The sequence below is a fragment of the Dermacentor albipictus genome, chromosome 10, assembly GCF_038994185.2.
Source record: "Dermacentor albipictus isolate Rhodes 1998 colony chromosome 10, USDA_Dalb.pri_finalv2, whole genome shotgun sequence".
In the NCBI taxonomy this organism is placed as follows: domain Eukaryota; kingdom Metazoa; phylum Arthropoda; class Arachnida; order Ixodida; family Ixodidae; genus Dermacentor; species Dermacentor albipictus.
Window position 1 is genome coordinate 88,078,324 of NC_091830.1, and position 24,708 is coordinate 88,103,031.

Below are 24,708 nucleotides of genomic sequence, written 5' to 3' on the forward strand. Positions count from 1 at the left end.
TGTCATGGCATGAAACGGTATTGTTCATCACCGACTTCCAAATTCATCAAAATGCACTCATCCTGTCAATAGCGCTTGTCCCTGTCATTTCTCAGCATTGACTTTGTGTCTCCGTGCAAACTTTTTCAGTATTCATCAAAATGATTTGTTTTCTTCTTCAAATTTACTTTTTTCGATTGCCCGATAATATGGATAATTCTGTGCCCCCTTTCCATGTAAGAAAAGTCCTGGTGACTGTACTTATTTGCATAAAGGTAGTTTCAGTACCATGAAATTTCAATATAATGAAGCACATTGCCAATTTTAACGACTTCATTATATCGAGGTTTAATTATCTTTCCAAAGTGTGCACAAGGCACGTACAGTTTTCAAGCATTAACTGTCACAGCTCACAGGGTTGCGAGGCAGCATGTGGTGTCCACAGGAGGACAGTATATCTTTGCTGACCACACCCTATTCTCCACCCACGGTAAGCCCCACTGCATATGCGTGGTTTGGAACAGTAAAAATTCCGCAGAAACTGTAGTGGAGCGACCAGCCATCTCCTCCTCCAACTCACCAACGCTCCCAGTGCTTTGCCCAAGCCTATAGAGGTAAGCTGTTTTGACTCATGCCAAACCACAAGACCCCTCTTGTACAGATGAGGTGAAGATCATCTAGCATTACCGACTGAAGTATAGTTAAACCTCGTTACTACAAATACCACATTAACAAAGTTTTCAGAAATCTCCTGCTGACTTCTTATAGTTTCAATGTAAAAGTATTTCAGTACTCCAAACATCAGAATACTGAACTTTTCAGAATAACGATCCTTATTCAGTTTCCCTGTGAGGTTAACAATGCTTCAGTATCATGAGCTAATTAGAAATCTGAGAATTCCTGATTTCTTGATTCTTGATAATGAGAGAGGGAATAGTCTACAGGAGTTTGACATCCCACAAGTAATGCCGGAAGAAGTAAAGAAAGCTTTGGGAGCTATCCAAAGGTGGAAGGCAGCTGGGGAGGATCAGGTAACAGCAGATTTGTTGAAGGACAGTGGGCAGATTATTCTAGAAAAACTGGCCACCCTGTATACGCAATGCCTCATGACCTGCAGTGTACCGGAATCTTGGAAGAATGGCAACATAATCTTAATCTGTAAAAAGGGGACGCCAAAAACTTGAAAAATTATGGACTGATCACCCTACTGTCCATTGCCTACCTTTGTAGGCAATGGACAGTAAGATGATAGAGTAAGATGACAGTAATGATAGTAAGATGACAGTAAGGTAATTGCAAATGGAATCAGGAACACCTTAAGGCTGTTTCACATGGTGCGATTGGGGCGAAAAAAATCGTTCTGCCGCGCGCGTCATAGAGTGATTTTCGCTGACAGCTTTCACATGCGTTTGCGGCAGCGCGATTACTGCCGCAGCGATGCGCAAGGTTGCCTCCTGCTCACGAAGTATCCATGCCTGCATTGTCCCAATAAAATAAGCATGGAAACTAGTCAAATATTCGTATTTTGCTATTTTTGTTCGATAATAGAATAAGTACACCATTTTTAACATTTAAAAGCGTTGAGACTTTATGACAGCTTGCAGATACGGTGAGTGAGGAGCGGCACAACACCGCAAGTATTATGAGCGTGCGGCTTGTGCGGCATCAATGGGCTGGTTCTGTTTAGTACACTCTAGTTTCGTTGTTACTATGGAAGCCGCAATGTTTTTTCCTGGATGAGTATTTGCTTTTGGAAAAGAACAAACTGCTGTTAAGTGTGCATGCATATAAGCAGCTGGCGCAATTTGTAGGGATGAAGAGGTTGATGTGTGTCAAGTGTGTATGTGTTTTATGTTGAAGCAGCGTCCTTCTCCCGACCTGGATAGCGTGCAGCTTCTTTCAAACGAATTGTGTAAGTGCAAGAAAAGAAAAAATGTTTATGAAGCTCCTAAACCGCAAAAGCTGGTGGGTACACCCTAAATATAGCAAGAACTGATGCGCGACTATGCTCCACACAGTTAACAACGCACTGTAAAACACACATTGCCTCTCCCACATCGCACCGATTGTTGCAACTGAGCGACGGCGCGACCAACTTGTTGGAATCCAGTCATGGAGAGCCTACGACATCGTGGCGGTCGCTGAACGACGGAATTCGCTGTGTCGCTGACTGAAAATCGAGCCATGTGAAACAGCCTATAGACTTCTGTCAACCAAAGGACCAGGCAGGATTTTGTAAAGGCTACTCAACAATAGACCATATTCACACTATCAATCAGGTGATAGAGGAATGTGCAGAATATAATGAACTCTTATATATAGCTTTCGTTGATTACAAGAAAGCATTTGATCCAATCGAAAAGTCAGCAGTCATGCAGGCATTACGAAATCAAGGAGCAGATGAGTCGTATGTAAAAGTACTGAAAGATATCTATAGCGGCTCCACAACCACCGTAGTCCTCCCTAAAGAAGCTACAAAATCCCAATAAAGAAGGGCATCAGGCAGGGAGATGCAATCTCTCCAATGCTATTCACAGCATGTTTGCAGGAGGTATTCAGACCTGGATAGGGAAGAATTGGGGATAAGAGTTAATTGAGAATACTTTAGTAACTTGCGATTCGCTGATGATATTGCCTTGCTTTGTAACTTAGGGGACCAGTTGCAATGCATGCTCACTGACCTATACAGGCAAAGTACAAGGGTGGGTCTAAAAATTTATCTGCAAAAAACTAAAGTAATGTTTAACAGTCTCGGAAGAGAGCAGCCATTTACGATAGGTAAAGAGGCACTGGAAGTGGTAAGGGAATACATCTACTTAGGGCAGATAGTGACCGCCAATCCGGATCTTGAGACTGAAATAGTCAGAATAAGAATGGGCTGGGGTGCATTTGGCAGCCATTCTCAGATCATGAACAGCAGGTTGCCATTATCCCTCAAGAGAAAAGTGTATAACAGCTGTGTCTCACCAGTACTTGCGTACGGGGCAGAAACCTGGAGGCTTACGAAAAGGGTTCTACTTAAATTGAGGACGATGCAGCGAGCTACGGCAAGAAGAATGATGGGTGTAACGTTAAGGGGGGGATAAGAAGAGAGCAAATTGGGTGAGGGAGCAAATGGTAGTTACTGATATTTAGTTAAAATCAAGAAAAAGAAATGTGCATGGGCAGGGCATGTAATAAGGAGGGAAGATAACTGATGGTCATTAGGGGTTACGAATGGGACTCCAAGAGAAGGGAAGCTTGGCAGGGGGCGGCAGAAAGTTAGGTGGGTGGATGAGATTAAGAAGGTTGCAGGGACATGGCCACAATTAGCACATGACCTGGGTAGTTGGAAAAGTATGGGAGAGGCCTTTGCCCAGCAGTGGGTGTAGCCAGGCTGATGAAGATGATGATTTTCATATATCTTTCTAAGCAGCCGAAGCAGTAGGCTAGCAAACAAGGGTAGAGAGCGGACGTAGCGGCGCATGAGTTCGGAAAACCTGAGAGAGTGCCCAAGAAAAAAGAAATGTGGGCGAGTGGAGGCGACTGTGCATCAGGTTTCGCAAGCGCTTGCTCCACCCAGAAAAGTGTTGCCTAGCAATGGAACCGCGTCTCGTTCTTCTTTCAGCCTTCTTTCTACGCACCCTTCTTTCTTTCATGCTTCTTTTGGTGGCAATGCTAGCTATGCATGTGGTGAAATGTAACCTCCGTACTCGCGGGGATGCCACACAGTCACACTTTGCACTTTCCAGACGTGCTTGTATTTTGACATAGTTCAGGTGTCTGCCTTGAGCTAGAAAGTTGCGGTATCCACCCCAAGAAATGTCAAATATAAGCAAAAAGCAAGAGACATTCCACTTCGGAGGTGACGTGAAGCTACCTTTTTTTCGGTAGTTTTCTCAGCGTCAGCATCTGTTTTGCGCACGTTACTCTTATTATATTGTGCTTCGGTGGTGCGTGGCAGCGGAATCCATGGAAAATTGCAACAGCGCGTGTTGAGACCCAACAGCGACGTTTTCGTGGATAGCTCATATGCTGACACCTTATGAACTAATGGGCTGATGGGTGGAATGGTTAATTTTGGGGCTTTCACTATAACAGTCTTTCAGAATAATGAAAAAATTTATCAGTGTCCTGAAGTTTGAAATCTTAGATGTCTTATTAAATACTGACAACATTGAAGTACTTCCACATTCCCCAGATGTAATGGCAATTGCTGTACAGTCAATATGGGAGTATGCATAGGTCACTTTAAGCTGTATCCATACGAGCTATTTTATTTAACAAGACAATAACTGTGTGTTCTAATATACACCACAGATCACCAACTTGGAGGCCATTTTGAAAGCCTGGTTTGTCCGTGTCCTTCCCCATACGTCCTTGTTGGAGACCTGCACTTAAAGCTCACTGTGGGGCTGGTCGGCATGTGATATTATTGGTGAACTTATTGAGAATTTTCAGATGTCCTATGGGACAAGTATAATACAAAGTAGTCTACTTATTTCTAGCAGTGTACATAATAGTTTCTTCTAAAGAGTCGTCACATCCTCTGCATGCTCACTTCCTTGCATGCAATGGCTGATGATTAAAATGCCTCTTTAGAAGTGGTAATGTCCCAGTGTTACTAGAGGGAATCGAACAGTATGCATGTCCCTAATGTTTAAAGCGGTGGTGTCTGTGTGTTGCAAACTGGGATAAATTCAAGCAGCTTTTCAGCCAGACATCTCCATGAACATAACTCATCATAGGTGAAATGACATGCGGTATACTTTGAGCTGCACGCAAAATCGCCCCTCAATGTTAAAGCACTCAAGTCAACCCAAATCCTTTGTTAGGTGAGGAATGCAATTTGCATCACAAAGAGTTGAATAAGACCTGGGTTTTAATTTAGTGTACCCCACATTTAAAATTCCAATTCCTTTTAAACAATGAAGAGCAACTTCGAGATGTGTGCGTCCGAAAATAAAAAAGGAGTAATTGGTCAAGGTGCATTTAGTCCATAAACTCGCACATATTCTACAGACTCTATAGCACACTGTGCAGAGTAATACAGCTAACACCCTCACCCTTGTTTATGTCACGGGCTATATACTGCGAGAGCAAGGCTAGAGGCTAGATATTTGGCGCACGTTCGGGTGGATGTCTAGTTGACAACAGTACTGGAAAAAATTTCTTGCACACAAGCATGACTGCTGAATTAAAATCAGTTTGACCATTCCCCATGTTAGGACCAGTGAGTGTTTCTTTGTCATTCCAATTGTATTTATTTTAACCATGGGACATACACATTTTGTCCCCAAGAGTGTTTTTAAGGAAATCTTTGTCTTCTTTTTCTTTTACAGCGAAGCTGTTAGCATCTCAGTGTCTGGCCTTGAGCATAAATTATCATTGGCAATGGCTCGTCCCCCGCGTAACGCAGAGGCTACAAGCACTCGGCAAAGTGAAGTGATCGGTGCAAACAATCATTGAAATGTCTTGTGCAACAAACAGAACAGCATACGTTTAAATAAAGTACAAGCTCAAAACAAGCACCTCAACCATAAATTAAGCTTTGCATAGTGCCCTTAGCAGTTGTACTGATGGTTTTATAAGAGTTTCGCTGGGCATTCATTTCCTCGGGGCTTCTATAGTGAGTCAATATTTTTTATTCTCGACTTATACACCAGCATGTTTAGTCTGCTTTAATACATGGATTAACTGTTTGTTTTTTTATCATTATCTAGAGCCAACCAATCATGATTATCTTGGCCCGCTATGGCCTTAGTAGGATTTGTGTCATTAATTCCCTAAATCATTATCTCCATTTAATGAGCAATATTTGCTGGCAGATTATTCATGCCTGAAAAGGGTTGTGAAAATGTTGGTACAGTTTAGAGTCTGGAAAATGTTTCTATAAAAACCCTGTACATACCTTGCTGCCCATGGACAGTTAAATTTGTCGTTATGATAGGCTGTACACCTATGCTTTCAAAATGGAGGTTGCTGTGTTTCAGGCTATGTCAAACTGAAAATACAGTCGCTGCCAGCACTGAATATGCATTTGGCAACTTTCATATGGGTGGTATGCTGTGCTTGCAGTCCACCTCAGCAACGAAGATTAGTTACAGCAGACAATTCTGAAAAATTGCCCATGATGTATAGTCTGAGGCTTTATAAAGAAGGAGGACTCGCTCTTTCATGGTCAACGCAAAATGGGCACCTTGTGTATATGTTTGTTGGGTTCCTAGCTATGTTATTCAGAAGCCTATTCTTGCCGAGTGCTTGTTTTGGTATTGCATTGGGAACTCCGGCTGCTGCGTCCTTTTGATCAGGGCACATTCTCTTATATTTATGTTGCCCTGTGTCCTTCATTGTCCTGAAGACCACAAAACAAAGAAAACTGAGCTCAGGCGTAAACTACAGATAACTTGTGCCAACATTGGATGCAGACAGTTTTTGTCAAGTTTGTGATATAAGAAAATAAATATGCTAAGCAACTGGCAGTAATGTAGACTGCTTTGTTGCAGTGCGTAAACAAGCATACCTTTATCTGGAAAATATGAAGTGTGTCATCAAAACATTAGTGGAAACATTACACTTTGCAGTAGTGGCTGTATGGCCGAATGCTACACACCAACTCAACTCGCTTTGCAATTTTAGAGCACAAATCGCTTTGCAATTTTTTTTAGCAAATGCTAAGTTGCCTGCTGAAACTCTGGTGCAAAAGGAAGCCTGAGTAGCTTGTTATAGAGAATCTTGCCAAGCCCATAAGTGTACCAAGATCAAAGGTACTGAAATTGCCACCGCAGTTCAGCAACACAACGAAAAATAAGGAGAAGGAGACGAAGCCATCAATTTCAGCAATGGCACCCAGGAAGCTTGACTGCGATTACCAGGTTTCACTGACTTTACGGACAACCTGTTCCGCAATGTGTGTAACGTGTGTGAAAGAATTAACATGGCAAGCTGGGCGAGTTGGTGATGGAACAGGTTTCTATGGGCGGGCAGCACAACCCGGATGAAAGACGAGAGGAAGTACACAGTACGAGCGCAATATGAGCATATTGTGTACTTCCTCTCGTCTTTCGTCCAGGTTATGCTTTCCACCCATAGGAACGTGTGTGAAAGACTGCGGCCTAACTTTACGAAAACACTATATGCATAGTTTTGGCAAAACGAAGCCAACCAGACGTTTTGCTCGTGATGACTAGGTTTACAAGAACTGAACCTTAGCCATTTTTTTTTAAATATACAGCCAAAACCCATTATAGCGAACAACCTTAAATAGCTTGACCTATCAGGTGATTCGATATGCACAAACTCGCCTATAACGTACCCAGATAAGCTTTTTTTGTTATGCGATTCTAAAATACTGATTTGTTCTTAACCCTTTGGGGGGCGATCTTTTTTCGCCAAATGTGACTACCCAGGGTCGATGTTTTTTTATTGCAGATTCCGATTCTTTTTAGAAACTTATTTTTATAAAAAGTTACCGTAATATTTTTTAGGGTGACCATAAAGTCAGAAAAAAGTATTTTGCATTGGTATATATGTACTCTTCATTCATGAATAAGAACAATAAGAAAGGAAATAAACTTATAAGAATGAAAAATTTGATTCCTTGTTATTCACATTGTTCAAGGCTTTGAAAATGCACATGTGAGAATATTTCGCAAGACTCAAATGTTCCTGCTCTAAACTAATATGTGCATCCATAGCGTAATCGAACTGCGTAGGTGTGCACACTCAAGAAAACTATGGTTGTGTGCCCGTCAAAAAAGCAAAACGTGACAAACTTCCGCTAATTTTCATCCTATCACCAACCAGAGGCAATTAGTTTTCGTGAGTGTCCCCCCCAAAAAAAACAAAACAACGGAAACACATGCACCCTTGTGCATGCATCCTTCCTATGCACATCCTTTGCATCCTTCCTGTGCACACCCTTGTGAGCACTAAACGAGCAAGAAAGAAGCGGTAGCCCTTTGAGTGATTAGTAACGAGATAGCCATCAGTTTTGCGAGCGAAAGAAGCCGAAACCGCCTGCGAAACAAAAGCCACACCGCTGCCTACTCGCACGAGCGGTAGTATATTCTCACGTGGTAGTGATGGCGAAGAAAGCAGCCAAACTGGGAAAGATGAAACCGGCGTTTTATTGCGCAAACTTGTGCCCTAAAAAACAGGCTACACTCAAAGAATGGCGACAGCGCCAAACACGATCAGTGATCATCGAAAATCTGATGAGCGAGTCAAGCGCGTCGGCTTTTATAGATAAGTCGTCGAATGTTCCAGAGTAATCTCTGGGACCCGCGTGCCTTCCACATATTTCTACGCCATTCGCATTGCGCATGCATGCAATCAGATTACACAAGGTTTGGCGACGACAGCGAATAGAAGCATTGATAACAGTCTAGAAACTTCCGATACATGTAGACGCGTCCTGCGCTGAGCGATAACATTTCTTAGACCGGCAAAAGCGCTCACCCATAAAAGATAAACGAGTTCCTGTGTCAATTCCTCCCTCTCAAAAGGCAACGTCCCGCTGCTACAAACATAAGGGGAGGTGAAACAAAAAAAGGGCACTTTTTAATCAAAGTAACAAAACAACAAAGAAACAAAGTCTAAGGTGACACAGTCCAAAAAGAAGTCCAAAGTTCAGCTATGCGACGTCCCCAAAGTTCGTTAGTGCTGGTGGAACGGCTGAAGTCGCAACATATGAACTACTTCAGGTCGTGAGCGGCGCCGCTGTTTAAGTGAAATGCCATCTGGCATGAGCTCGTAGTCGAGTGCGCCAATGCGTCGGATGATCTTGTATGGTCCGAAATAGCGGCGTAAAAGCTTCTCGCTCAGTCCTCGTCGGTGTATAGGAGTCCAAACCCAAACACGTTTGCCGGGCTGGTACTCAACGTAGTGTCGTTGAAGGTTGTAGTGTTGGCTGTCGCTCCTCTGCTGGTTCTTGATTCGCAGGCAGGCGAGGTGTTTGGCTTCTTTAGGGCGCTGGAGATAGGTGGCGACGTCAAGAATCTCTTTGTCGCAGATGTGCGGCAGCATGGTGTCAAAAGTAGTCGTCAGATTCCTGCCAAAACCAGCTTGAACTGCCTGATCTGTGTTGTTCCTTGCACCGCCGTGTTGTAAGCGAAAATTACATACCGCAGGACGGCATCCCAGTTCTTGTGTTCGACGTCGACGTACATTTCTAGCATGTCGGCGAGGGTTTTGTTCAGGCCCTTCATGAGACCATTAATCTGCGGGTGGTAGGCAGTTGTCCTCCTGTGGCTTGTCTGGCTGTATTGCAGAATGACTTAGGTTATCTCTGCTGTAAAGGCCGTTCGTCTCTCGGTGATGAGGACTTCTAGGGCACCATGTTGCAGCAGGATGTTCTCGACGAAAAATTTCGCCACTTCGTCTTTGCTGCCTTTCGGGAGAGCTTTAGTTTCAGGGAAGTGGGTGAGATAGCTCGTCGCCACGATGATCCACTTATTTCCGGATGTTGACGTTGGAAACAGTCCTAGCAAATTCATCCCGATCGGCTGTAGTAATCCTGCTGGCCATGTCGGTGGTGTCTTGCGTCGCTGACAGTCTCGGCATGTCTTGAAGTAACGGGCAACGTTGGCAGTCAGACGCGGCCAGTAATACCTTTCCTGTATCCTCGACAGCGTCCGGGAGAATCTGTGGTGCCCAGCGGTCGGATCGTCATGTATGGCATGGAGTACTTCTGGATGCAGTGCTGATGGAACAGCAAGAAGGTAGCTGGCGTGGACTGGTGAGAAGTTCTTCACGAGCAGGTTTTTTTTTAGCGTGACTGAAGACAGTCCGTGCTCAAATGCTCTAGGGACAACGTCGTTGTTTCCTTCGAAATACTCAACGAGGCCTTTTAGCTCCAGGTCTGCTCATTGCTGTTTAGTGAAGGCTTCCGCGCTTATTATTCTGAGGAAGGCGTCTTTGTACTCATCGTCTTGCGGCAGGGGATCGATGGGGGCGCATGATAGGCAGTCGGCGTCAGCGTTTTCGTCCGGACTTGTAGATTACCGTGACGTCATATTCTTGCAGTCTGAGGCTCCACCCCGCCAGCCGTCCTAAAGAGTCCTTTAACTTAGCTAGCCAACACAACGCGTGATGGTCGCTGACAACATTGAATGGCCTGCCGTATAGGTAAGGGCGGAATTTTGCTGTAGCCCAAATGATCGCGAGGCAATCCTTTTCAGTCGTAGAATAATTGCCTTCCGCTTTTGACTGTGACCGGCTAGCATAAGTTCTCACCCGTTCAAGGCCGTCTTTCCTCTGGACTAGGACGGCACCAAGGCCTAGGCTACTGGCGTCAGTATGGATTTCGGTATCAGCGTCTTCATCGAAGTGTGCAAGTACCGGCGGTGTCTGCATGTGTCATTTGAAATGCATTTGTCTGAGGTGTTTCACACTTGAACACGACATCACATTTGGCTAGATGTGTTAGTGGCTCAGCGATGTGAGAAAAGTCCTTGACAAAGCGCCTGTAGTAGGCGCACATGCCAAGGAATCTACGCACTGCCTTCTTGTCGGTGGGCTGCAAGAACTTTGCGATGGCAGCTGTCTTCTGCGGGTTGGGGCGTACTCCAGATTTGCTGATGGCGTGGCCTAGAAACAGAAGCTCACCGTAAGCAAAGCAGCACTTTTCTAGCTTCAGAGTGAGCCCTGATGGCTTGATGGCCTCTAATATTGTCGCAAGCCGCCTAAGGCGATCGTTCAAATTTCTGGCGGAGACAACGACGTTGTCCAAGTAAACAAGACACGTCTGCCACTTCAATCCTGCTAACACCGTGTCCATGATGCACTGAAACACTGCAAGCACCGAGCATAGTCCAAATGGCATGACCTTGAACTCGTAGAGGCCGTCTCTCGTGATGAAGGCGGTCTTTTCGCTATCTCTCTCGTCGACTTCTATTTGCCAGTAGCCAGACTTGAGGTCCATCGACGAGAAGTATTTAGCGTTGCAGAGCCGATCGAATGCATCGTCTATACGTGGAAGGGGGTGTACATTGTTCTTCGTGATCCTGTTCAATCGACGATAATCGATGCAGAAATGTAGAGTTCTGTCCTTTTTCTTCACCAGGAGTACAGGAGATGCCAACGGACTTTTCAATGGCTGGATGATGTTGTCGCGCAGCATTTCGTCGACTTGATCCCTAATAGCTTCACATTCTCGCATCAAAACTCGGTAAGGGCTCTGGTGGAGTGGTCGAGTGCACTCTTCGGTTATTATGTGATGCTTTGCAACTGGTGTTTGTCGAATCCTCGATGATGTGGAAAAGCAGTCTTTGTATCGTTGGAGAAGACATCTGAGCTGTTGCTGTTTACTTATGGTGAGACCTGGATTTACGTTGAAGTCTGGTTCAGGAACTATGGTCGTCGGGGTAGTAGCGGCAGAATCCGAAAGGACAAACGCTTTGCTGGTTTTGAGAAGTTCCTTGACGTACGCGATCGTCGTGCCCTTGTTGATGTGCTTGAACTCCTGGCTGAAGTTTGTCAGCAACACTTTTGTTTTTCCTCCGTGCAGTCAAGCCATCCCTCTTGTGACGCAAAATTCATTGTCTAGCAGTAGTTGTTGGTCACTCTCGATGACCCCTTCTGCGTCGGCAGGTCTTTTGGAAATGACAATACTGGAGCGGGGCGGGATGCTGACTTGATTTTCGAGCACGATCAAGGCATGGTGGCTACCAGAGCTCTCCGGTGGTATCGCTTGATCTTCCGACAGGGTTATCGACTTTGACTTATGGTCGATGACTGCGCCGTGTTGGTTAAGGAAGTCCATGCCGAGAATGACATCGCGTGAACATTGTTGGAGGATAACGAAGGTGACAGGGTAAGTCCGGTCATGAACAGTAATTTTTGCCGTGCAGATTCCAGTCAGCGTGATGAGGTGTCCTCCAGCGGTCCAAATTTGAGGGCCTTCCTTCCCGTGCAGTCCTAACTTTCTTCAACTGGGTGGCGATGGTTCCACTCATGACGGAGTAATCTGCTCCTGTGTCTACTAAGGCGTTGACGGCGTGGCCGTCCAGAAGCACATCGAATTCGGTGGTTCTTTGTTTTGCGTTACAGTTAGGTCTTGGCATCGGATCACAGCTGCGTCGCATTGACCTGTGGCTGGTACGTGGCGTAGTCAGGTTGCCTTTCATTGGCGTATTCTTTGCTTCGGGACTTCATCAGGACAGTGGTGTGTCATGTCGTCGAGGTAGTCTCTTTGGCGTCTTCGTCGGTGGCGGAGGATCTTCAGTTCGACAAACAGTAACCGCACCCTCCATCGGTTGCTGCTATTAGTTTTCTGGATATGGGCTCGCAGAGCGGCTCCGGGCTGGGCCAGTGTATGGTCAGCGCTGCGGTGACTGGTAGCGGCCTGGTCATGGCGAACGGGGCGGTCATCGAGGGCTCCGCTGAGTGGTGGCGAGGTAGTCGGCAATATTGCGAGGTCGTTCACCAAGCTGTGGTCTCAGTTCCTTGACGGCGAACCCTCGGAGTCCCATCTCCCGGTATAGGCATCGACGGTAGATGTGACCCGCTTCTCTGCAGTGGTAGCACAGTGGATGGTGGTCGGGGGTGCGCCAAACGTTAGTCTTCCTTGGACCGCTGCGTGAGGTGAAGGGTTGGCGTGCTGGCGGTGGGGGTGGTGGCGGACGACGGAACTGTCTCGTCACTGGGCCCTGCCATATGGGCATGGAGGCAGAACATGATGGCGGGCTATAGCGGCGTATGTCATTGCTTGCAGCTGAGGCTGCGGCAATTCAGGGGCTACTCCGAGTTGTTGTTGGAGCTCCTCACGGACAGCGTCAGCAATTGAAGCCTCTTGAGGCTGTGTTGAAGGGAACAGCTTCTGTAGCTCCTCCCGTGCAACCGCTCAGATAGTCTCGACCAGATCGTCGGTGGCAAGTGACTGAACTCCAGCATAGTTTGTCGAGTTCGTGTGGCGGTTGAATTGCCGGTTTTGCATTTCCAGTGTCTTCTCAGTGCTGGTGGCCTCGCGAAGAAACTCGTTGACTGTCTTCGGTGGGCTTCATACCATTCCGTCTAAAAGTTCCTCCTTTACACTACGCATCAGTAGCGGACTTTCTTCTCCTCGGACATTTCCAGGTCGGCATGGCGCAATAGGTGGCTAATTTCTTCTGTAAAATCGCGGTGGTCTTATTAGGCAGCTGCACTTGGGTTTCTAGTAGTGCTTGGGCTCGTTCTCAGCATACGACGCTTGTGAATGTCTGCAAGAAGCCGCTTCGGAACAGGTCCCATGTCATTAAGGCGGGTTCTCGGTTCTCGAACCACATCCTGGGGGCGTCTTCCGATGCGAAAAAGACATGTTGAAGTTTGTCGTCACTGTTCCAACTGTTAAATGCAGCGACCCTCTCATACGTCATAAGCCAGGTTTCCGGGTTCTCGAATGTTGAACCGCGGAACGTCGGAGGCTGCCTTGGCTGCTGCAGCATGATGGGGGACGTTGGGGCTGCCATTGGGGCTGACTGGGCAACGATCTTCCTGGTCGTCTCAGGCAAAAGTCCGTGCTCTGGGGACAGTCCTTGCAGCCTGCGGCTACCTCGCTGGTTCTTGGCGACGTTGGTCTTGTCTTCCACATTCAGGCTTGGGTCACGGCTTTGTGGGGGCGTCCAGTACATGAACACAAAGCACATCCACCAGATGTCACATGGTAGTGATGGTGAAGAAAGCTGCCAAATTGGGAAAGACGAAAGTTTTATTGGGCAATCTTGTGCCGTCAAAAACAGGCTACACTTAAAGAATGGCTACAGCGGCGAACGCGATCAGCAATCATCAAAAATTTGATCAGCGAGACAAGTGGGTCGGCTTTTATAGATCAGTCGTCGAATGTTCCAGAGTAATCGCTGGGATCCACGTGACTTCCACAAAGTTCTACACCATTCGCATCGTGCATGCATGCAATCAAATTACACAAGGTTCGTCGACAACAGGCAGCGAATAGAAGCATCGATAACATTCTAGAAACTTCCGATACATGTAGACCCGTCCTGCGCCGAGAGATGACATTTCTTAGACGGTAAAAGCGCTCACCCGTAAAAGCTAAATGAGTTCACGTGTCAATATAGATGTGCTGCAGCAAACTAGCTCTAAAACCATGCAACAAAAACTGAGAACTGAGAAAACGAAAAATTCGCTGTATTCCCACACAGTGGCAGCACATGATAGAAAAGAAAAAGTTAAGAAAATTGGTGTGCTTCTTAAACATACAGACGGCACCATAAATATACGGCATCGACCATTTTTAGACTTGTTCGCGGCGCCGTATATTTACTTCATTGACCCTCAAAGGGTTAATGGCTGCAATCGCCGAACATACTCAAACTCTTGCCCAACAAACACTTGGGCTATGGCTGGATGTGCATGGAATAGATGTTTCATTTGGTCGCCCTTTCTAGACTGGACTGTGGTAGTGTAATCAATTGATCAGCACATTCTTTCACATTCTACATGCCTGGCACTGGGCAGCAGTTTGACTTGAAAAATGGGAGAATACTTCAAAGATATTTATTACTCCCATGTAAATATTCAAAATTTTTTAATGCAAATCAAATAGTTGTTGCTTTTTTTTCTTTCGTATTGTTTGAGAAGCCACTATTGCAAAGTTTGAATATTCACTTCTCTTGAATATCTGGAAAACATCACTTATTGGAGTCTTAATCGATAAAAAACAATTAAATTGAGCGGCGTTCTTAATGACACTTCTGTAGGGGAGCTGCAGTTGCTGCACCACTTCCTGATTGAATGCACGTTGCAGATATAATTTCTGTCCAATTGTTCCTTGTGGTTCATTATGCATGCCTCACTTTTAGGCAACCTGTATGCAAATTCGTGGTCTCGACGTAGGCAAAACAATTTATTATTTGCCCAATCACACGATGGTCTTGCTCCTTTAAAACAATATGCAGAGCTATAGCATTGCTCGTCTTCTTGAACGAATTCGACATTCTATGTGCATTGGGTGACATGCTGTTCTGTTATTCATTCCTGGCATAGTCACAGTGCACAAAATAACTTAAAGCAGTTGGTTTCCATTTACAATCTCTGCAGTGGGATGTATGTTGGTTTGCTAACAATGTTACATGCATTTAGATATGTCTATAGTTGAGCCATGTAAATACAATCTATAAGCCTTTTTTTTTTTTAAACTGAGCTCGAAGCAAGCTATAGTTCATTGTGTTTACAAATAAAATATTAGATTTGATTTCTTGAGATTGGTTTCTTGAACACAATGGACAGGCTTAATTCTACTCCGGTTCATTCAATTTTTGGTTATTTCTAACCCTGCCGAGAGTCCTGACCAACGTCCATGCATTTCTATGCTACCAAAGTTCCATTATTTCGATCCTAGGGTTAGCTTTTGCCAGATAATTCAAACTTGACAAGTGAACAGGCAGGCGACTGACCCCTACTTAGATCCCAATAATGACCCCTTTAGTAGGAGCGTCTGTCTTGACGGAGCTTATGAGGAAATTGTTGCTTTGAACACACGTCATCGCTAGTCGAAAGTGCCACTTTTTTTCTCTCTCCAGGAAAATTGTCAAGCAATAAGCCTAGCTCACAATGCCCTAATACAGTAATTAGCCGATTCTGATGCGTGCCTACCTTCATTCTTGAGAATAAAATTATGAGCCGAAAATTGCCTGCACGCTGCAATCGCGCAATAAACCAAAACTGCATTTGCAACATTTGTATGTTTTACCACAAAACGTGGCCGTATTGCTGCAAAGATAACTGTATGAAACTGCGTGGCGAAGCCCACTTGGAGAAACTGGGCACCATTGTGCACCAATTTTTCTTACCAAAAAATTGGGCACGCATTAGATTTCTCCTTTCTTAAGGAGCTTTAATGTCATTTCTACGTCCGTGTTCTACTTTGCAAACATAGAAAGTGTGCATCCATTTGAATTGGGGCCATGGTAAAATCGGGCAACTACTGCCAAATGAATCGGCAGTATGTCATTATCTTTTTGCACCTAGCTTTTCTTTGTTGTAATTGGTTGTTCATATCCTAGAATACAAATTCAGTTAGCTAAACCTATTTTAGTGCACTAAATAAATTATCGTGTTTGATGACTTTGCATTGTTTATTCTTGTTGATACAGTAAAACCCTGTTAACTCAGAGATTCGAGATACCTCTCCAGAGTATTACACAAGAGGATCTCTAGAGAAGAACTGAAAAAAAACATGGGGTTGACACCAAGCCAAAGAAAATTTTCAACTTAGCCGATATTTTGAGGTATCAGTGTTCCAGTTAATGATGGCTTACTATATTTCCATGCTTGGACTTATAGCATGTAATCAACTTATTCAGTTTCGTATGCTGTTTTGCCCTGTTGACTGCTCCAAGAGAATCTGAGCGATTGCACTTGGAAGTTTGCTTGTTATTGCCATTGAATGCACTTGGTATAACAACTATTAATGAGCAATTTAAGTTTTGCTATGACAAATATTTATTAGCAATTTAAGTTTCTAGACAGGTGTTAATGGGCATATGCCTACTCCTTTTCTACATTGGTACAACTACACTACTGACAGTACTGCTGGTGCTGGCGCGTCATCTTTCTCTGCTAATATTTCCCTGAAATACATAAAATAGTAGTTTTTTTATTACAATTAATTAGATGGAATTCATGCACAAGAGAAAATTTATTCTTTTTTTAAAGATATGATAATAGGTTCTCAACGTTTTATCTGATTATTTCTGTGTGCTCCCTGGAATGGTACGAATTGAGCACAAGCATTATTTCTTCCGTGTATGTGTTTTTATTGCAGTATATTACTGTTAGCACTGCAGGCAACTATTGCATACTGTTCATTTCGCAACACAGAACAGTCATCACTTACACTTCGTAATACATGCATGGGCCTCTTGCACTGCCCAGGGGATACTGCGAAAATGGTGCTAAAAAGCGCCCTCTGTCCTGAGCTGGGTAGTACCAAGCTCTGTCGTCTGCTTCGGAAAGCACATTTACAATATGGACTAGCCACTTTCGGTTTTGTTGTACCATGGCTTGCAGCGAATATCGCGCCCCGAAGATTTTTTCAGGGGTGGCACGCTGCGTAAAGGCAATAAATTATGTAACGCTGTTTAAGAAATAAGCGGCGAGGTCTTAGCGCGGTGTCAATCACAAGTGAAGCGAGTCGCGTACGAAGTTGAACTTCAGGTGTTTGTGCATTTGTGCTAGATTCAGGCTCACAAATGCGAGGAAACTCTTGCTATAAATGAATTCACAGCAGCGATAAGCAGATATCATGTGTACGGAACTGCTCGAGCGCACGACGGTACAAGCCGTGACGGCAGCGGTCTTTCAGCATGCCGCGATGTACAAACTGCTCGAGGGCAGCATCATAAGCGCTGCGATGGTAGCGGTCTTTCAACATGCCACGAAACGGTGGGCCTCCTGCAATCTTTGTTGACTGCATGTGCTATACAAGTAGTTATGCCTGAAATGTAGTAGCGGCGATCTGTCCCTTTAGCAACTGACAAATAACTGATGAGCTCGCAGTAACGTATGCGCAAATCGCGCTGCAGCACGAGCTCGTGCACTGCTCGCTTGATGAAGCTTTTAATGACAGCGCTCGAACATCGATGTGCTGCAATCAATACTACCTTACTGCGCTGCCTCAACGTGCTGGCTTGAGGTCAAGGATGAGCACATTTAACTATCTAACCTGTGCTGCTCGTAGTGGGGTAGCGAATTGCCACCGAATCAGCCCAACCATTTGTGGTCATTTGCACACACCTGGTCACTTCACCACTTCGCACTAGTCGAATTGTTAATTGCCACTGTGGCCAGGTCTCGAATCGTGAATCACGAGCCATGCCTGCTGCTATGTTGGTCTGCCGTCGGGACTGTAGGTGCAAAAGACCGAATTTTAGAACGCAGATAATCAAGCAAGCTTCGAGACAGGCGAAACAGTCAGCATGGCACGAAGTTTTGCTTATCCAGCGCGACGAACTGCAGCTATCCAGCGCGCCCGACACTCCGTTTCGCGAGGCCTAGAAGGAAAATGGTAGAATCTGTATTGGGATTCAGGCCTTTTTGTTCATGGGAGCCCACGACGCAGAAGTAACGATGGTGACGCTTTTTCAAGGCTGATCTAGGTCTCTCCGGATCGGTGTCGCCGATTCCTTCTGCTTCCAGCATTACGTCTCACGGAGAGTCCGTTTTCGTTAAACTATAGGCTTTTGCTAGCTCGCAGCGTGATCGGTGAGGTCTGTGAGAAGTGACGAGCCTTTTCGCACTCACAACAGGGCAGAAAAAAGTGCGAATCGACGCAAAACTCAGGCTAGAAACGTGCTTCGCAACAGCCAGAGCTTAATACTACCCAAGCCGATACTACCCAGATAATGTTTAGTGCGCCGCCACCAGGCACCGCTACTATACCTCAAACTCCAGCGCAAGATGCCCATAGACTGAGCATATCTATGTAAATTCATAAACACCCCTTCTGGTATTTTCTTCTTGCAGGTTCGTGTCTGTACCATTTAATAAAAGGAGTAAGAATCCCATATCATTAACATTTTATTAGCTGTTGCACTGATGCCATAATGTTGAAGTTTGCGCTAGCACTAGTAATATTTTGGTGAATAAAGACTTTAGAGACGACCATAAACACTTCATTTAAAGCTTCTGTTGCAGCCTGCAAATCCACAGTAATGCTTTCCTTACTACTAGGCAGCCAATAAAAGGGACACACAAACAAGGATTTATCATTTTAACACAAATCTGAACCTATACAGCTTCATAAGAACCTGACATCAACTTGAACATTATTTTTGTGTGCTCCCTGGAATGGAAAAGTGTGCAAGGTTCTGGCTGAAAATGGAGCCTAGTAGAGATTTTTGATAATTTCTATATGCAGTTTAATAAAGAATATTTAAAATCAGCCAAGAAAATCCTTTTCTTCTAACTGTATCGTCTAAGTAAAACATTTAATCATACATGTAGTTGTCAAGAGCATTCATAATTGGTATCTTTAAACAATGCAATGATTGCAAGACACGTGCATCCTCGGAATTCTTGTACATGTGCACGCAAAATTTGGCTTCGATTGGGCCTTGCTAACGACCAACATCTTTTGTTCACAAGTACTCGTAAAAATAATGAATGATTGAAGCAACAAAGATTGAAAAGAAAGATGAAAATGAAGGTGAAAGCTCATAAACTTGGTATTACTGTTGCATGTGATCCATTGCATGAAATTTGCCGAGAACGCAGAACAGTCTATTGCAGTTTAACATTTTCCTGCTGTGTCGGTGGTATCCTGATAACCCTTGTGAGCTTCGCTCTTCAAGCGGGCTTTCTTTGCTGTACTTTGATGAAAGAATTTAGCGATAACATGCATTCCACCAAATTATTTGGTTCTTGTCTCTTTGGCTTCCCAGAGCTAATAGTTGCCGAGTTGGCATGATTACCAACTCCTGTAGAACCTCCTGAAAACTTATGTTGTACAACAGTATGGCTTTATAAGTGACTGTCTCCACAGCATGAAGGCAATTGCTGGTGGTTGAAATTATTTGTCGTGTTTTGGAGCTTGTGCAGTATACAACAAAGCACCACATTCTTGCTCATCATCCTCTCATATGTAAGAAGCACAGCCTTTGCTTAAGCACTGGTGAAAAGTGAAGAATCCGCTGGTGTCGACTCAGCCAGTGCCAGTGCTCGTTTGTTGTTGCACCAGGAAAGCTTGTGATCTCGCCAATATATCTGTGGTTGTTGCGAACCTCATTTGTAGGGCATGAATGGAAATATGAAGCTCCTACAGCTGCGATGCCCCCATTAGATTCATTTTTCACAATATTCTTGCTGGGGAAATGTCTTAGCATTCTTGCATGTAGAAATACGATGTTGAAGCATAAATATACAATAAAAATCTAGAAACATTAAATATTTAAACAAAGATAGTTTTTCGGCTTGCACCTCTCCTTAATCAGCCAAGTCCCACAATGAGATAGACGATGGAGTTCCAGATGAACACCTTGCACATAGTCTACATTAAGCTGTACAATGCCTCCCATCTTGTACTTGTTGAGGGGTAACAGGGCAATAGCATACTGTGGCAGATGATTAGTTGCATTCTCCAGAATTTACTGATCGCGGTACTTGCACTGAGCTAAGCCAGGTCATGCAAGCAATGCAAGAAAAGATGTTGAACTTAGCTTCTGTGCGAGGTTAGCATAATTTATTTCTTCAGTTTACCTCATTTATGAATGCATCTGTTAACGTCATTGACATTGTTTGTGCTTAGTAATACAAGATGTCTCGTGTTGAAACAGCTCAAGTTGTGAAAATGTACATGAACAGTATTGCAGCATCTTGCCATTGAGCTTGGTTGTGCGTTTAGATTTGGGGTGTGTACAGTGCAAGTAGAAACCAGTTTCAGAAAAACGCTGGGACAGGTTACCATGTGTTGCATACAGAAATTTACTTTGCTATGTGTTATATAGTAAATAGCTCAGCAAACAACTATTTAACCACCATATTAAACCATGAACTAGTTGTAATTATGCAGCTCACAACTGCATTGTGTGTTGTAATGTTTCTTGGCCTGGTAACTATGCCTGAGCTTCTTTTCATTGTTGATAACACTTTGCCGTCCTCTTTTTCTCTCTAGGTGTATGTCACTGATGGATGAAGAGCGTCATGTTGTGGCCCCTACCATCTACCATCTTGATAATATGCAATGTTACTTTTTATTCGTGGCTGTACATTGTAAACCTTCCTGCTTCTTTGTGACTGGTGCCTCCAGTAGTGTTACTGATCTACACAATATGATCGATATTCTTCTGCTACACTCACGTATTCTTTTCCTGTAGGTTCTTCCTTGGCACTTTCTTTGTTTATTATACTGTTTCAGCCTTTTCATTATGTTTGCATGTAAGCATTTCTTTCAATAGTATTCACTGTTTAATCTTGATTAGAAATTCAGTTTGGTGAATTTGCTTCAGTTTAAAGTTGCAGTGTCTGTTGAATGTATGTGCATCTTCATTTTTGATGATGTTTTAATTCTTGCACTTGTAAGATGTGATCTTTTGGCACCTTTAGCATTTGATTGTGTCAACCGACTCCGAAGTCGTTGCACAATCTACACAGTTGCTACCACAGTACATGCCTTCCTCCTTTGTCCGCTTTCCTGCTTTCCACCTTTGTGCACAATTTGGCTCACTGTCGCACACTTTGTCGCACATACAGCATAGATAGCGCACGGGGACGATGTTATTGCCCTTGGACTTCATACAGTAGATCGCAGCGACCATGATGGCAGAAATACGTAAAATATCATGCTTGCGCATGACCTGCATTCAGGAAGTGAAATGTCATCATATTGTTTTTTTATTTAAGTCGCTTACCAACTGAACTGGTGCATCTTATACACCGGTGCAACTCATATACTATATTGTTCAGAAAAACTGCCGTTTTGAGGGGGGTGCGATTTATAGAAAAGTGACTTATACACTGGAAAATTCATATTCAGCAAATGTTTGGTCTAATCTGAAATTATGATCAGTATTTCTTCAGTGAAGAAAAAAGCACTTGTCAGTATTAGTATGTTGTGTTTTTTCATTGGCATTTCATAATTACAATTTTGTTTTCAAAGTAAAAGCATTACTATGGTAACCTGTTCTAATTTGTTTTCGCAGCATCAAGGCCCTCCAGCTGTCAAGCTGCAACTACGAAAAGTGACAAGTCACATGAGGGACTCCGTCACCACTGTAACTTCTGTGACTATAAGACTGATAGTATGTCTCATCTGAAAGGACACACTATGCTCCATACAGGCGAGCGGCCGTTTGAATGCCATTTGTGCCCTCAGAGATTCTCACGAAAGTACGATCTCAAGGTACACTTGCGTACTCACAGAGGGGAGAGGCCATTTCAGTGCCCTTCATGCCTTCGGAGCTTCCAACAAAAGACTCATCTCAATGTACACCTCCGCATTCATACAGGCGAGAGGCCATATCAGTGCCCTTCATGCCCTCGAGACTTCTCACTTAAGCGCGCTCTTACTGATCACCTGCGTATCCATACAGGCGAGAGGCCATTTCAGTGCCCTTCATGCCCTCAGAGCTTCTCGCTAAAGTGCACTCTGAGAAATCATCTCCGCACTCACACAGGCGAGAGGCCATTTCAGTGCCAGTTATGCCGTAAAACCTATGCATATAGAAGCAACCTAACTAATCACCTGAGGCATCACAAGGGCAAGTGACCCTTTCAATGCTACCTCTGCTTTGAGATCTTTTTTAGAAACAGCACATTTTTTTTCTCATTCAAGAGCCCTTTGCAAGGGTTAAAGAGGTTGTGTTAGACAAATATCAAGCTGTGGGATGCCTTCATCATTACTACTTGAGTATTTTTATGCATCTAGTAAACTTTTACAATGCAAACTATGCTGCCAGTACGCGTGAATAGATTCGTGCTAGTCCGTGGTAGTGCTTGTTTATGCATGCGTCGAGTTTTACTTGATTCTATTTGTTTGCCTAATTTTGATGGTTGGCTATTAAGAGACAACTGCCACAAAATAAATGATCCTTGCTCTGGCAGCCTACGTTTGCTGTGTCTTGGATACTGCGTTCTCAGCCCTCGGTCATGGTGTAGCAATAGCAGTGGATCGTAATCTGATACATCTGAAACACAAAATAAAACGCTCTTGAAAACGTGGTGACAGGAAACAACTAGCAAGTCTAATGCGCAATTTCAAAGATAAAGTGCGCGCTGCAAGAGATTAGTTCTTTTCTTCCACATTGACTTCTTTCATGTCGGAGCAACCAAGGAAATTCTGGCAATATTTATCTAAAGATAAAAGCGGCATCACAGAGATCAGAGCAACTGGCACAAGCATTGACGATCCTTTGACTATTGCTAATGAATTTAATGCCTTTTTTCAACCGGTGCTTACCATAAACGCATCGCACGCGCACTTGCAACGTTACACGCTTCGTAATCCGATGCCCGAAGTAGATTTAAGCAAAAACGGCATCCTTAGTCTTTTGCGTAATCTAGACATAAAAAAGTCTTCAGGTCCGGACAAAATATCTAATGTTTTCCTCAATAGATACGCTATCTGGGTAGCAGAGTACTTATATGTAGTATATAAAACATCGTTAGAATCCTGTGTGATACCAGATGACTGGAGCTTTGCAAGAATAGTTCCGATTCACAAATCTGGATCCCCTTTAGAACTAAATAATTACAGACCAGTTTCCTTAACATCCACAACTTGTAAACTGCTAGAACACATTTTATTTAAAGCGATTATAACACATATAGAGAATAATCATTTACTTCATGCAAATCAACATGCATTTAGGGCTGGTTTATCCACAATAACACAGCTGAGATAATGGATGATTTTATGAATGCACTGAATATGAGGGGTCAAATCAATGCAGTATTTCTGGACTTTTCCAAGGCATTCGATGTAGTTCCGCATGCCGATTTAGTAACTAAACTGCTCTCAATGGGCATTGAACGCAATATCATCTGTTGGATAGAATCTTATTTGTCCTCAAGAAAACAATACGTTGCTGTTAAAGACTGCGTTTCTGGTACACTGGCAGTGCACTCAGGGGTGCCACAGGGGTCAGTTCTCAGTCCCTTTTTAATCTTAGTTTATATCAATGACATCTATTTATCTACTCAATCGCCTGTGATGATCCGTTTGTTTGCGGATGATTGTGTTATTTATACGAATGTAAATCATCACTCTGACCATGTAAGACTTAATGATGCATTGCACTCAATTAGCGTCTTGTGTGAAACATGGGGACTTAAGCTAAACACTTCGAAGACGTCAGCTATTACATTTACCAACAAGAAAGAACCCTTAGATTATGCTTATATTATTAATAATTCTTATATACATAAAACCCACCAAGTGAAGTATTTAGGTGTTACGCTCACAAGCAATTTAAGTTGGGAACCCCATATAGAAAATGTTTGCAGCAACGCGCTAAAAAAGCTGGCATTCTTGAAACGAAAATTGCGCCATACTTCATCGACTGTTAAGTTAACAGCATACAACGCCCTTGTCAAGCCAAAATTAGACTATGCGGATTTGATCTGGAGCCCTCATCGAAAATATTTAATCAAGAAAATAGAAAGAGTGCAAAATTTAGCTTTGCGGTTTATATAGTCCACATACTCGCGTTTTTCTAGCCTGTCCGTTCTTTGCGACAGAGCGAAAATGAAAAAAACTAGCTCATCGCAGAATTGTATCTCGCATCAAATTTTTATATCAGCTGTACCATGGTCACTACAAAATACCGCGTGAATGTTATTTACCTGAGCCCCCCATGCACTCTGCTCGTACAAACCACAACAAAACAATTAAGCAACCATTTAGTAACCTTAACATCCATTAATATTCTCTTTTTCCCCATGCAATTTCACTATGGAATAAATTACCTGAAGAAGTAGTTAACGCTAATACAACAGAATCGTTTGTTCATCTTTCAAATAACCTTTTCTTTGACCTCTAAATTGCCGCAATCAAAGCAGTTTCTTTTGCGTTACGCTTTTTCATTGTTATTTTGTTTACGTATTGCACTGCTGTAAGTTCATGTTTATTTCTGTTACGTATAGTGTTACAATGATGTATGTACATGTTTTCTTGTGTTCTTAATTGCTAATTGGCAGTTGTAAATTACGTTGTTGTATGTACCCACTCCTGCTTGGGCCTGAATAGGGCCTGCAGTATTTGTAAATAAATAAATAAAAAAATATGTTACAGGAAGCAATGGTTTCTCTTGGGAG

The 24,708-nt window shown here is 43.7% G+C and overlaps 1 long non-coding RNA gene across 1 annotated transcript in view; it reads left to right on the forward strand.

Moving 5' to 3' along the window:
• Positions 1–24,688, forward strand: part of LOC135910251 (uncharacterized) — a 46,178-nt gene extending 21,490 nt beyond the window's left edge. The window contains exon 3 of the long non-coding RNA XR_010566960.2: positions 21,597–24,688. This is a non-coding gene — a long non-coding RNA (uncharacterized lncRNA). The remainder of the gene's footprint in view (positions 1–21,596) is intronic.
• Positions 24,689–24,708: the final 20 nt, after the last annotated feature.